Source organism: Petromyzon marinus, unplaced genomic scaffold, assembly GCF_048934315.1.
Source record: "Petromyzon marinus isolate PM22_M1 ecotype Great Lakes invasive population unplaced genomic scaffold, UKy_Petmar_22M1.pri1.0 PM_Scaffold_8, whole genome shotgun sequence".
Taxonomy (NCBI): Eukaryota; Metazoa; Chordata; class Hyperoartia; order Petromyzontiformes; family Petromyzontidae; genus Petromyzon; species Petromyzon marinus.
The window spans coordinates 2,695,086-2,707,620 of NW_027423688.1; the positions used below are offsets into that span (position 1 = coordinate 2,695,086).

The 12,535-nt window shown below is 53.3% G+C and overlaps 1 long non-coding RNA gene across 2 annotated transcripts; it reads left to right on the forward strand.

Moving 5' to 3' along the window:
• The first annotated feature begins 6,397 nt into the window (after positions 1 to 6,397).
• On the forward strand, positions 6,398 to 11,981 carry LOC142923864 (uncharacterized). Of its 2 annotated transcripts, XR_012940908.1 has the most exons (4): positions 6,398 to 6,528; positions 7,785 to 7,908; positions 9,376 to 9,446; positions 9,880 to 11,981. It is a non-coding gene; the product is annotated as an uncharacterized LOC142923864 (long non-coding RNA). The 2 variants fall into 2 exon arrangements; XR_012940909.1 differs by lacking the exons at positions 6,398 to 6,528; positions 7,785 to 7,908 and adding an exon at positions 7,916 to 8,539.
• The last annotated feature ends 554 nt before the right edge of the window (positions 11,982 to 12,535 follow it).

A 12,535-nucleotide genomic window follows, 5' to 3' on the forward strand; every position in this document is an offset into this window, starting at 1 on the left:
TGCCCGATGGTACAATATACCCAGGCAGGTGCTTCGTTTTGGTGGGGCTGATGGTAAGGCCCCACCTCTTAGTGGCACACTCCAGTTTTAGCAGCAGCGCCTCCAACTCCTCCTCTGAGTGAGCCGCAATTATCACATCATCGGCATACATAACGTGGTTGACCAATAGGGAGCCATCCCTTGACGGCATCCGGGCATTGATCAGCCTCCCACTGTATCTGTACCAGATGGAAATTCCTCCGGTACAGCTACTGAAGGCCTCACGAACTACGTGGTCGAAATAGATGTTAAATAATGTTGGAGCCAGAGGACATCCCTGTCGCACCCCAAGGTGAACAGGGAATGGCTCCGACTCCCGGCAATGTAGTTTTACCCGGGTCCGCTCACCATAATGAAGGTCCATAAAGATCGTGAGCAGCGGGTCAGGGACTCCGAAAGCACGAAGAACCCAGAGCCCAGGCCTACTGATGGTGTCATAGGCCTTTACCAGGTCAATAAAGCAGAGATGTAGGTCTTGTTGGAATTCCCTACACCTCTGCTTTAGCAAACGGACAGAAAATATGGCATCTGTGCAGGACCACCCTTTCCTGAAACCACAGTGGGGCTCCGCAAGCCTCTCCTCAGCATGCCTGGTAAGGCAGTGTTGAATAATCCTTGCCAGGACCTTTCCCGGCACACTGAGGAGTGAGATGCCCCTGTAGTTGTTACAGTCTGTGCGGTCTCCCTTCTTAAAGATGGGGACCACCATGGCATCCAATCACCTCACTTACACCACCATCACTAATACCACCAACACCACCATCACTAACACCAGTAACACCACCACTATCACCACTACTAACAACCACAATCACTAACACCACCATCACTAACACAACTAACACCACCACCATCACGAGCACCCCCACCACTAATACCACCAACATTAACACCACCACTCCTCCCCCTGCCAGTATGGGACACCAAAGACAAAGATCCCCGTAGAGACTTAACAGGCTGTAGGGGCAAGTGCTGTTAGCCAGCAGTACGTATGAAGGCCGGCACGACACACGAGGGGGTTGGATTGCCAGCACCACGCCCGGCCGCCTTTGTCTCCCCAGTGGCGATCTTTACACACCACACCAGGTACTCATTCGAGGTTGAGTCAACCTAGGGGAGGCCCAGCACCGGTTCAGATAATCGTTACTGCTGTTGGCCTTTAGAGGGAATCCAACTCGGGGTCGCCGGGTTCATAGCGCGGCGCGCTGTCAGCTCTACGACCGTTCCACACACACACACAGACTCACACAGAGCCTCGCACACATACAGACTCACACACACAGAGACTCACACAGACTCACACACACACACACAGACTCACACAGAGACTCACACACACAGAGACTCACACAGAGACTCACACACACAGACTCACACACACAGACACAGAGACTCACACACACACACAGAGAGACTCACACATACAAAGAGTCACACACACACACAGACTCACACATACAGAGAGTCACACAGAGAGTCACACACACAGAGACTCACACAGAGAGTCACACACACAGAGAGTCTCACACACACACACAGACTCACACAGAGACTCACACACATACAGAGAGTCACACACACAGAGCCTCACACACAGACTCACACAGAGAGACTCACACACACACAGAGTCACACACACACAGACTCATATAGAAAGCCTCACACACACACAGACTTGCACAGAGAGACTCACACCACCACCGCCACCACTCACCCACAGCTCGGTTCCACTCCTGCTCTGGGGTCGGTCCGCGTCTCTCTAACGGCCAAACTGCCAGTCGGAAGCACGTGGCGCGAGAGGCGGGGGTGGTCCAAGGTAACCACGCCCCCCCCGTGACGTCAGAGCCATGAGCTCCTCCCCCTCACACCTGAGCTCCTCCCCCCCTGCCCCCCCTCGCGACCACGCCCCATGGTCCGCCATTTCTCTCCCCCTCGCTACCCCCCTGCCCCCCCTGCCCCTCCTCGTGACCCCCCTTCCCCCCCCGCCCCTCCACATTCGCAACCCCCCATGCCCCCTCACAACCCCCCATGCCCCCTCACAACCCCCCATGCCCCCCCTTTTTCTCCACCTAACGAACCCCCTCTATGCTCCCCCTCACCCCCCCCTTGCCCTCCCTGCCCTCCCCCTCGTGACCCGCCCCCTCACCCCCCATGCCCCGCCCCCCTCCCCACCTGGGTCGCGAAATCTTCTGAAGCGGCGGCTCGCTGGGCCTCCTCTACGTCGACTCAGCCTGAAGGTGAGAACCTCGCGCGGTGTGCACACATCAGCAGTGGCGGCGGTGGTGGGGGGAGACAGAGGAGGAGGCGCCTGGCCCACAGCCGTCACGTCCTAGACGCCTGCTGAGTTCACGGCGCTGCTTCAAGCAGAGCCCGGCCCTGCTGCTGCTGATGATGAGGCGCTGACGGTGGAAACCGGTCCCAGAGTGGCCCTCGTGTTGAGCCATAGCTGATGAGAGGCACTCCCAGACTGCCGTGTGTTTTTATCCCTGGAGGGACGGGTTTGTTGTGGAGGCGAATCGCCTGCTGCTGGAAAAGGCATCCACTAGAGGCCGCTATATAGAGGTATTTGGTCTACTCTTCCACGCTGGTCCGGACGTGTTGGAGCAAAGTGGCCATGCCCACACTTTACCCCATCACACGCAGGGCGTTAGCTCGCTGGACTTGCAATGCAGAGGTGCAGGTTAGATTTCATTCCCACTCACACACCCACCGACACTCACTCAGCCACCTACTCAGCCACTCTCTGGGCATCTATGAAAAAGAGCTTCATAGCTCATCGGATTCCTCCAGCAAAAACATACTGATTCTCACCCACCCACTCAGCCATTCACCCACCCACTCTGGCACTCATCCACTCACCAATTCACTCAGCCACCCACTCGGCCACCCACTCAGCCACCCACTCTCGCACCCACTTCGTCACCGGTCGCCCACTGCCACCCACCCACTTAGTCATCGGTCACCCACTGCCACCGGTCACTCACTCTGTCACCGGTCACTCACTCTGCCACCCACCCACTCTCTCACCAACCCACCGACTCTCTTGCCAACCCACCGACTCTCTCGCCAACCCACCGACTCTCTCGCCAACCCATCCACTCACCCACAGGGAGACACAAGGAGAGAAGGGGACCCACATGGTGTGAGAGTGTATCAGCATCATTGCGGTTGTTGTGGTGGTTATGGTTATATTTGTGGCAGTAGTGTTTATACTTGTGGTTATGTAGCTGGTGGTTATGGTTATATTTGTGGTTATGGCGATTATGGTCGCAGTGATTGTGGTTATATTTGTTGTGGTTATAACCCGCGATGTATTTCGTCGAGGATGGATGCCGCCGCGTGCAAGAGTTGGGCGAGGCGGGAGTGAGCCACCTGAAGCGCCCTCTCCGACGGTGGTGAGCCGCCGGGCGGCCGGGCAGTGAGCAGCTCGGCCGGCGTCGCTTCTCCTCCCCCTTCCGGGGCTGCCAACCCCGGTGGTGTTGAGTCGTCCTCCTCTTCCACTGGAGCCCTGGTACGAGTTTTTCTTCACGTCTCCATTATAGCGATTCATCTTACTATTTGGCTACTTCTGACGCCAGTTGTAGTGGGTGGAACGGAGAGCGAGACTTCTTACCGAAAGAACCAAAGAGTATGAACTTATATGGTTTATTTCATCTATTTTTAGTGGTTTGCTACCATTCCCTTTGCACTCCTATCGTTTTTGTATTGTTTGTTGTTGTGACGTTTGACCCCGTGCCCCCTACTGGCACATCTGTGATCAAAGAGCTTTATAGCTCATTGGATTCCTCCAGCACAGAATCAATACCGATTCTGATGAGACCGGAACGAACACGTTTGAATCGAATCGCGTACTTCGCTTTACTAAAATAGTTGTGGAATCGATTCTTGTGGAATCTGTTCTCGTGGAATCGAATCATCGATATTAATTACAGAGATTCACCATCGATATTAATTACAGACATTAATCAACGACGTCGCTAGGAGTATCGTGGTGCCGCTCTGCAAACCTTCGGGCTACTATCAAAGGTTTGTTCATCAAGCCATCCAGATATATAAACACAGACATAACTTCAACCGAGAAGATGGATACAAATTGAGTAATCATTGGAAGAATGTTATTAACCAGGTAAAACCTTAACTGCTTTATGGTGTTGCCTTAACTTTCCGCATCTCTAATTTCTTAAGCTTCCCACTCCCAGCCCCGCTCTCTTCAGCACTCCCCTCCTCATACCCCCCCTCTCTATCTCTCCTCCCTGATCCTCCCCCCTTCTCTTACCTATATAGTCTCTTGTTTACAGCAGCTCTTTTGCCCACGTCGGCAATTGTTTCTTGCTGTGGTTTGTCCCACCTGATGATGGACGCTTGTGTTGTGCCCGAAACGTCGTGATTTAATTTATTTTATATTTTATGCCTATGTGACTTTACCGAAAGAACCAAAGAGTATAGCCCAAGAGAGTTTGTGTAGGTGGGAGCGGTAGTGTAGCACAGTAGGGGGCACAGGTGGTGCATCGGCCAGTCATCTCAGTCAAGCAACCAATGGCAACCTGGGTCTGTCTGTCTGTGACCTCCTGCTGCCAGCGGGCGTTCGACGCTTCATGTGGCCTTAACCTGCACGTAGCCTGGCACGAGCGCCGTGGTGACATCTCCACCACTTCGTGGCGAATGGCGGTTGTTGTTTATGGTCGTCTCGCGATTAGCACTACGCTGCACTACTAACCCAGCGACCCGAGTTCAATTCCCGCTCACGGCCAACACTGGTGACGATTCCGTTCCTGGGCCTCCCCTTGGTCAACTCAGCCTCAAATGAGTACCTGGTGCGTTGTGTAAACATCGCCACTGGGGAAATTAAGGCGGCCGGATGTGGTGCTGGCCACCTACCCCCCTTCGTGTATCAAAGGTGCTGCTCGTTAACAGCACTTGCACCCGACAGTCCTGTCGAAGGCTACATGGGGGATCTTTGTCTTTGTTTGGTGGTGCAGCTGAGGAGGCGCAACTGCACGGCGAGTACCTCTACCGCAAGGCGCAGGAGGCCAAGAAGGTCCTCGTAGAGGAGAAGGCGCAGCTCAAGAGGGCGCTCGATGGTAACGGGCGGCGAGACGGATCTAGAGATGGGCTCGCGACGACAAGACAGACGAGAGACAGCGAGACAGACTAGAGACGTTGAGACACGCAAGACAGACTAGAGACGGATCTAGAGACAATGAGACACGCAAGACGGACTAAGATGGGACAAGACGGTCTGACAATACAGGCGAGAAGACAACCGCGCGTTGGAAAGCGTTTCCGAATGAATCCATGCGTGCGCATGATTTTTCTTCCTTGTTAATTCTCCCCTGCCCGCCCCCCACCCACTGCCCCCTGTCCCCCTGACGTCGTCACCGAAGAAAACCTGGTGCTGCCTACGGACCTGCGGTGGGAGGCGCTTGAACTCCAGAAGGCCGTGGAGTTCGACCAGGGAGGGGAGGGTGATCTCACATCCCTCACCATCACGTCTCCTCGCATCTCTCTCTCTCTTCCTTCCCGCGAGACTCCCGAGGCAGAGGGATAAGCGTCGCGCGTCTCCGCCCGCTAGACACGCCGAGTCGGCGCGCATCCCCGGCTCGCCGTCGGTCCTTCCTGCCAAGCGGTGGCACCGTGTTTTGCCGCGGAGGTTCGCGGTTCGAGAACGGCGGGCCCTCAACCCCCCCCCCCCCCCACCGGTTTAATGGGTTTAATGCCGCAGTTGCGTTGACCGTAAATACTGCACGGCGATTGCTTCCCAAGTGGACTTTGAAAAATCCCGTGGCGTGAACGTGGAAAAAGAGTCGGCCGTGTGTGTGTGATGGCTGGCGTAAATTTTGGTGGAATGTCAAATGAAGGCCGTGGTCACCACATAACGTGTGCTTCTGGAGCAGTCTTCCTTCTGGAGCGGTCTTCCTTACAATATTAGGAAGCCACTGGAGCTTTGCACTTTTAAATCATCGTCTAGATTGACAAACTCATTTCTTGAGAACTACTTTTTGTGGTTAGTTTGTCACACTTCCGATTACCACGGTTGGCTACGTGCTGTAACAAAGAGGTTTAACATGCACTGACGCACTCATTCACTCACTCATCATTTTACTCAATTTACCCACTCACCTGCCATATCACCCACCCACTCTTGCAATTGGGACTCATCCAGGTCTCATTATTGCTCAGCTCGCTACACAAAATCAACGCGATCACTGCAGAGTGATATTCTCAACCATTCCTGGTCGCTCCTTCCATCCACCCACACACACACCTTCACTCACCTGCACGGTGAAGTATGGCAAATGATAACCTACCCTCTCCGTCCCCCCTGCCCCATCTACCACCTCTTTCTATCCACCCCCCCCCCCCCCCCCCGTGTCAGTAGGAGTGAGCAGCCACATGGATGACGAGTACCGCTGAGCCGGCGTGAAGGACCCACACATCATGGCGACGACCTCACGCGACCCCAGCTCCCTCCTCAAGCAGTTCATCAAGGTGCGGGCACGGGGTCGCAGGGGCTACAGGGTTTGGGGTCACACGAGGAATGTGGGTCCTCGTGTATTGCATGTGTACAAGCGCGCAAAGACAGAGGTCCCCCATATAGCCTTAACAGGTTTTTGGGACAGGTGCTGTTTGCGAGGGTGTAGGTGGCTAGCACCACAACTGGCCACCTTTATCTCTCTGGTAATGATGTTTAAACACCGCACTAGGTACTCGTTTGAGGCTGAGTTGATCTAGGGGAGGCCCAGGACCAGTTCAGATAATCGCCACTGGTGTTGGCCATGAACGGAAATAAACCTCGGGTCACTAGGTTTGTGGGGCAGCATGCTAACTGCTAAATTACCGCACACACACACGTGTTCTCTATCGGCTTTAGAATCAGTTCCTTGCACCTCACACGAGTCGTGTCGACCAATCATCGGGCTTGTGCAGTGTGAGACAACTCGCATCCGTTGAGTTAACCAGAAGAAATCTGGTTGTTGATGAAAGGTGGAGGCTGTGTGGGGGGGGGGGGGGGTCGTAAGTGGTGGAGCGTTGGACACTTTGGTTTGGTGCATGCAGCTTTTGTCAACTTCATTCCTCGCGATTCAGTCCGCCTTTTCGCGATGACCGATCCCTTCCATTCATCGAAAATGTATCTACTGTAGCACTACGCACGGTCGGTGGTCACGGAAAGATGTACCATTGGGGGCGCCACTGGCGAGATGTTAACTCCCTCACCTGGTATACAGGAGGTCGCAGGTTCAATCCTGACCCTGATGCCTGCTGTATATTTGGAGTTGCGTGCCTCTTTCCGAGGAGTCGCGTGGATTTCTCTCCAGGTCCTCCGGTTTTTCCCTCCGCATTTAGAATCAACGTCCGTTTAAGAGTATTTGGCTGCTATAAATTTCCACATGGCGATAAGCCACTTAGTTGAGCTATGATTTGTGGCCAGGTCGCTTCTGGAAAAGAGCTGCATAGCTCAGTGGGCCTTACCTGGTAAAATAAAAATAGTAAAGTTTTTCCAATGGTGCATCCCAGTTGTGCCAACACGGGGTTTGGCGACCCCGTATACCGGCACGGCTCGGCTCGGCTTCCGCAATGGAAAAAACAAACAACACAACCCGAGTCGGATACAGTGGGGGGGCGGGGAAGTGGGGGGGGCGAAAGCAGCGTGGCCAGGACGGACGCCGGTGGGAAGAGCGGACTCGGCGTGTGACCGCTTGCTGTCATGTTACCACACCACCACCACCCTCCCACCACCACCGCAGGAGATGAAGCTGATCCTGCCGAACGCTCAGCCGATGAACCACGGAGGCCACAAGCTGCAGGCGCTGGTGTGGGCGTGCTGCGCCAACGCCGTCAACGACTTCATCGTCCTGCATGAGCACCGCGGTATGCCAGGCACGCGCACGCACCGCAGTCGACAAAGCTCCCCCGTGTAGCCTTTAACAGGCTGTCAGGGCAAGTGCTGTTTGTCGAGCGACCTACGAAGGCCGGCAGGGCACACGGCGGGGTGGGTGGTGTGGTCATTACCGCATCTGGCCCCTTTTGTCTCCCCACTGTCGATGCTTGGACACACCGGAAATCGAAGTCAGGTCACCGGATTTGTAGTGTAATGAGATAGCCACTCCGCTCCCGCTCCCCGGTGTGATGCATGGTGTGACGTGTGTGATGCGGTGCAACAGACGGGGATGGAGGTGTATTTAGCTGTGCGTACGATGTGCGGTGTGTAGTATGACGCTGCAGACATGGAATTGTGGTGTTTTAACTGTGTATGTGGTGTGATGTGGTATGATGCCGCAGATGGAAGGGCAGTCTGTTTAACTCTCTAGTACAGTCTGTGTGACACCTGTGGTGTGTCTAACTTTCCGGCATGCTGTTCATGTGACACGTGGTACGATACCACGGTGTACTTGACACTCTCGAGCGTGGTGATGCGGCACGACATCCGGACGTGGACATGATGTCCGAGGCATTCCCACACCTCGTGATGCACAACTTCACGTCGCGACTCGGAAAGAGGGTGCGTGCGGGCACCGTGCCAGTCTCACCCACATCTTCCTCCCCCATCCCCAAAGCACAAAGATCCCTCGTATAGGCTATAACCCTTTCTCATTTCCATGATGTACATATACGTCGTCGAAACGGAACCGTAAGAAAAACTCAAGTACGTCTTCTGACTTGAAGACATACCTTTTGTTCCCATAAGACTATGCGGGAGGGCGTGTGGCACAGTTTTGTTCCATAGAGTGCCGGTCGTGTCACTACGGTTCTCTGCGGTGAGGGCAACGCCTTTTAAAAACAGCAGCGCTACGCCTCTATAAATAAAATTAACGCCGAGCCGCTCGCGCGTACCGAGATTCAGCGGTGAACGTGACACCTACCACCCGGCAACTTGCAGATGTCTCGGAATGGGAAAGAGTGAGCAGACTTTTGGGCCAGGTGCTGTGTGTCCGCCTGTATATTCGGAGTTTGCATGTTCTCCTCCTGGTCACTTTGATTTTTCTCCGGGTCCTCTGGGTTTTTCCCTACACATTTAGAAACTTGAATTTCGAGTATTTTGCTGCTATACATTTTTATGTGAAAAAGAGCTACATAGCTCAGTGGTAAAATAAAAATAGTTTCGTTTTACTTTAGTTTTCGAGCAACAGCACAGAGTTTTTATTTAACGCCATCTCTGAAGCTGAAGGCGCGTAATGTTGTTCATTTGTTAATGCATCCGCAGTTTTAAACAGGGTGGCCGCTGGCCTCTAACTGGCAAACGTCTGCGAGGACACGTAATGAGAGTCCAGCGCCGTCCGTGTGACTTGCCGCGACCCCTCCCGTGACTTCTGTGCCCCCCTTCCCCCCTCCCAACAGGCACAACGTCTACAAGCGTGACGGCAAGGACATCGAGTTGAAGGAGGTGGGACCGTGATTCGAGATGGAGCGTAAGTCTGCCTGACACATTGTTACTCGTCTCCACTTTACACCCCTGCAGAGGCGGTGGAAATTCCACATTCCTTGTGGACTTCCCTACGAAGTGGTTGTAAATTTTATCGACCCCTGAGAGGATGATGGGCTGAATGTAAGAGTCTAGCCTCGGGCTAGGTGGCCCGCGGGTGACTTGTAGAGCGGATCGGAACTGGAGTCGGTGGGGTCGCTGCTCTGGTCGCATTCGCTGTACCGTGACCCGACTCGCATTCCCCCACCCCGGATGCGATGTGTAAATTCAAAGATGATCGGACGTAATGCTGGCCACCCACACCCACCCCTTGGTGTGCCGTGCTGGCTTTCCTACATGCTAACACACGAACAGCGCTTTTCCCACGCCGTCTGTTAAAGGCTGCATGGGGGTAATCTTTGCTTTTGTGTGTCGCGCAGTCTATGAGATTAAACTGGGCACGCTGGACAACGCGGCCACCGCCGAGGTGGAGTGGCCTTGGCGACCGTACATGAACACGGCGAAGAAGAGGAAGTTCCTGAGCGTGGAGTGAGGGAGGGGAGCGACTTCCCCCCCCCCCCCCATGGGCCTGGGGGGAGGGGCATTGGGGGGGGGGGTTTGTCCCTGGAAAGCCGGAGTTGGAGTCGAACCTCGCGGCGCTCTCCGCCGAGGCTCGAGACGTTGAGGAGAGGTCGCCGCGTGGATAGGGCAGTGCGTGAATCGCTGTTCCAACCGTCGTCACACACGCGCATCATACGCGTCACACACACATTGCGGATGTACATTTATCAAACACAAACATGCACATCGTCGCATGCGTCGCACACAGAAGCACACAATTGCACAAAAAGACAAAGGTACTCCGTATCGCCGTTAACAGATTGCTGGGGCAAGTGCTGTTAACGGGTAGCACCTATGATGGCCGGCATGGCACAGAAGTGGTTTTGTGGCCAGCCCCACGTCTGGCTGCCTTTGTCCTCCCCAGTTTTGCGATGTTATACACACCCCACACCACGTACTCAGATGGCTGAGTTCGTAGTGCGCTAACTGCTGCACCACCGCTCCCCAAACGGTGTACATACACGCGTACACAAAACGAAACATTAACATTTATTTAAGTAACAAAAAAGAAAATACCAAGTCAGGCAGATGGAGAAAGTGGCGTGTCGCCGTGCACAGCACCGCTCTCGTAGCTACTCACCTAGGGTGGGAGCTCTTGGCTTCAATGCCACCCGGGATGTTTAGATGTGAAAACCTGCCATAAATAATATTTTTGGGAAGTCACAAGCGCCTTAAGTTGCATCTCATCTCGACCATTTTAATGGGCACCCCCCCCCCCCTGTAGCTGTCCCCCTGTGGCACAAAATAAACTAACAAAACTAATCTCTTTTTATTTTACCAGGTAAGGCCCACTCAGCTGTATAGCTCTCTTTCAGGAACGACCGGGCCACAAATGAAAGCGCTATAAAGTGGCTTGTCACGCAGAAATATATAGCAGCCAAATACTTTTAAACGCATGTTTCTAAATGTGGAGGGAAAAACCGAAGGACCCAGAGAAAAATCCACGCGGTCACGGGGAGAACATGCAAACTCCAGATATACAGGCGTCGGGATTTAACCCACGACCTCTATACCAGGCGAGGCCCCAAGGTGAATCAGCACTTGGCCTGCGAGCGGGTATTATTAGTCTGTCAGTAGGGGGTAATGATTCCGGATTTCGGTCTCAATTGAAACTGAAATCTGGAACACTTTTGTCATATTTTGCTCGTATAAGTGTGTTCATAAAATACAAGTTTGGTCATTGAGAGAGTTATAAATGTCCTATACGCATTTCATGTTTATTGTGTTTATTGTATTTAATGTATGAAGAAAATACAATTTTGTATATGCTACAGTATGTTTCACACGTTATTCAGTGACACTGCATATGACGGGCAATGTTTGGGGCAATCGGCCTTCAACATGGAAAATACATAGAGGCCACATGACCCGTGGCCACCGCCACTTCAACCGTGGCCCCACCACTTCAACCGTGGCCCCATTGGCACGTTGATGTGTGGCTCTGCCTTCACCTGTGGTGAGAATGAGACCAGAAAAATTACAGGAGGCCGACTCCATATGAGTCCGTCACGCTCTGGATCTCACTAATGGGACGTCGGATGAAAATAAAACATGGAAGCGACAAGTTTCTTCTCTGGCGAGGACATTCCCACAAGATTGCCACCTTTCCCAATTAATGGAATTTGCCCCAACATCACCCTGATCCAAACCAGCGGGAGCTGAAATCTTCCAGAAGGTTCAGGATTTATTGGTACAATCGTTCGGATGTTGGTGTCCGCATGGACTTGCATTTAAAACCCCCGGTCTGCTTGACGTCTTTTAAACAATACCTGTGGTCGGGTCCGCTCCCCCACCTTTCTATCCCCTGCTTTTTTTTTATAACCGGTGTAGTATATGTTGACGGTGTGTGCGTGTATCACAACGCGATGTAACCGGGCCCTCGAATTGCCTCAAGAAATGAATAAACAACACCTGTCGCTTTGCTGTTGTGATGTCACCACGAGGCGCCGAATGACGGTGGGACGGCGTCGTCGCACTCGTCGAGTGGACAAGGGCTCCGTGAAATGACGGTGCGGATTGCGCCAAGCGTATAGAGGTCGCCGATTGCACGCCGCTGTGGCTCAAACACTCGTGGGTCCACCTCAAAGTTCCTGTGCCCATTTGAACCTCATTGCCTGCGATGATGCTGCTGCTGCCATGGAAGAACACACGTGGCGCCCTCTTGTCTCTCCATGTTGTCTTTCACGTCCCATCGCAGTTTTCAGGTCACTTGATGTTTACAGCCTCCGGTAAGGAGGCAGTGAGGTTCAGCCGCTCCATTTTTCTTCCTTTAGTGCACAGTACCGTACACGGATACGGGTACAGTACAACACCGTAGCTTTATTGATTGTTCAACAAAAAAGACCATCCCTCGCCCAATCTAGTTACCTATACGGTGTAATATATGGCGAGACATTTGTTAACGTAAAAAAAATGGAACTGTAATGCTGAAAATTATACTCCATGAAACTCGGGGTTTTATGGAGTATCTGAGGG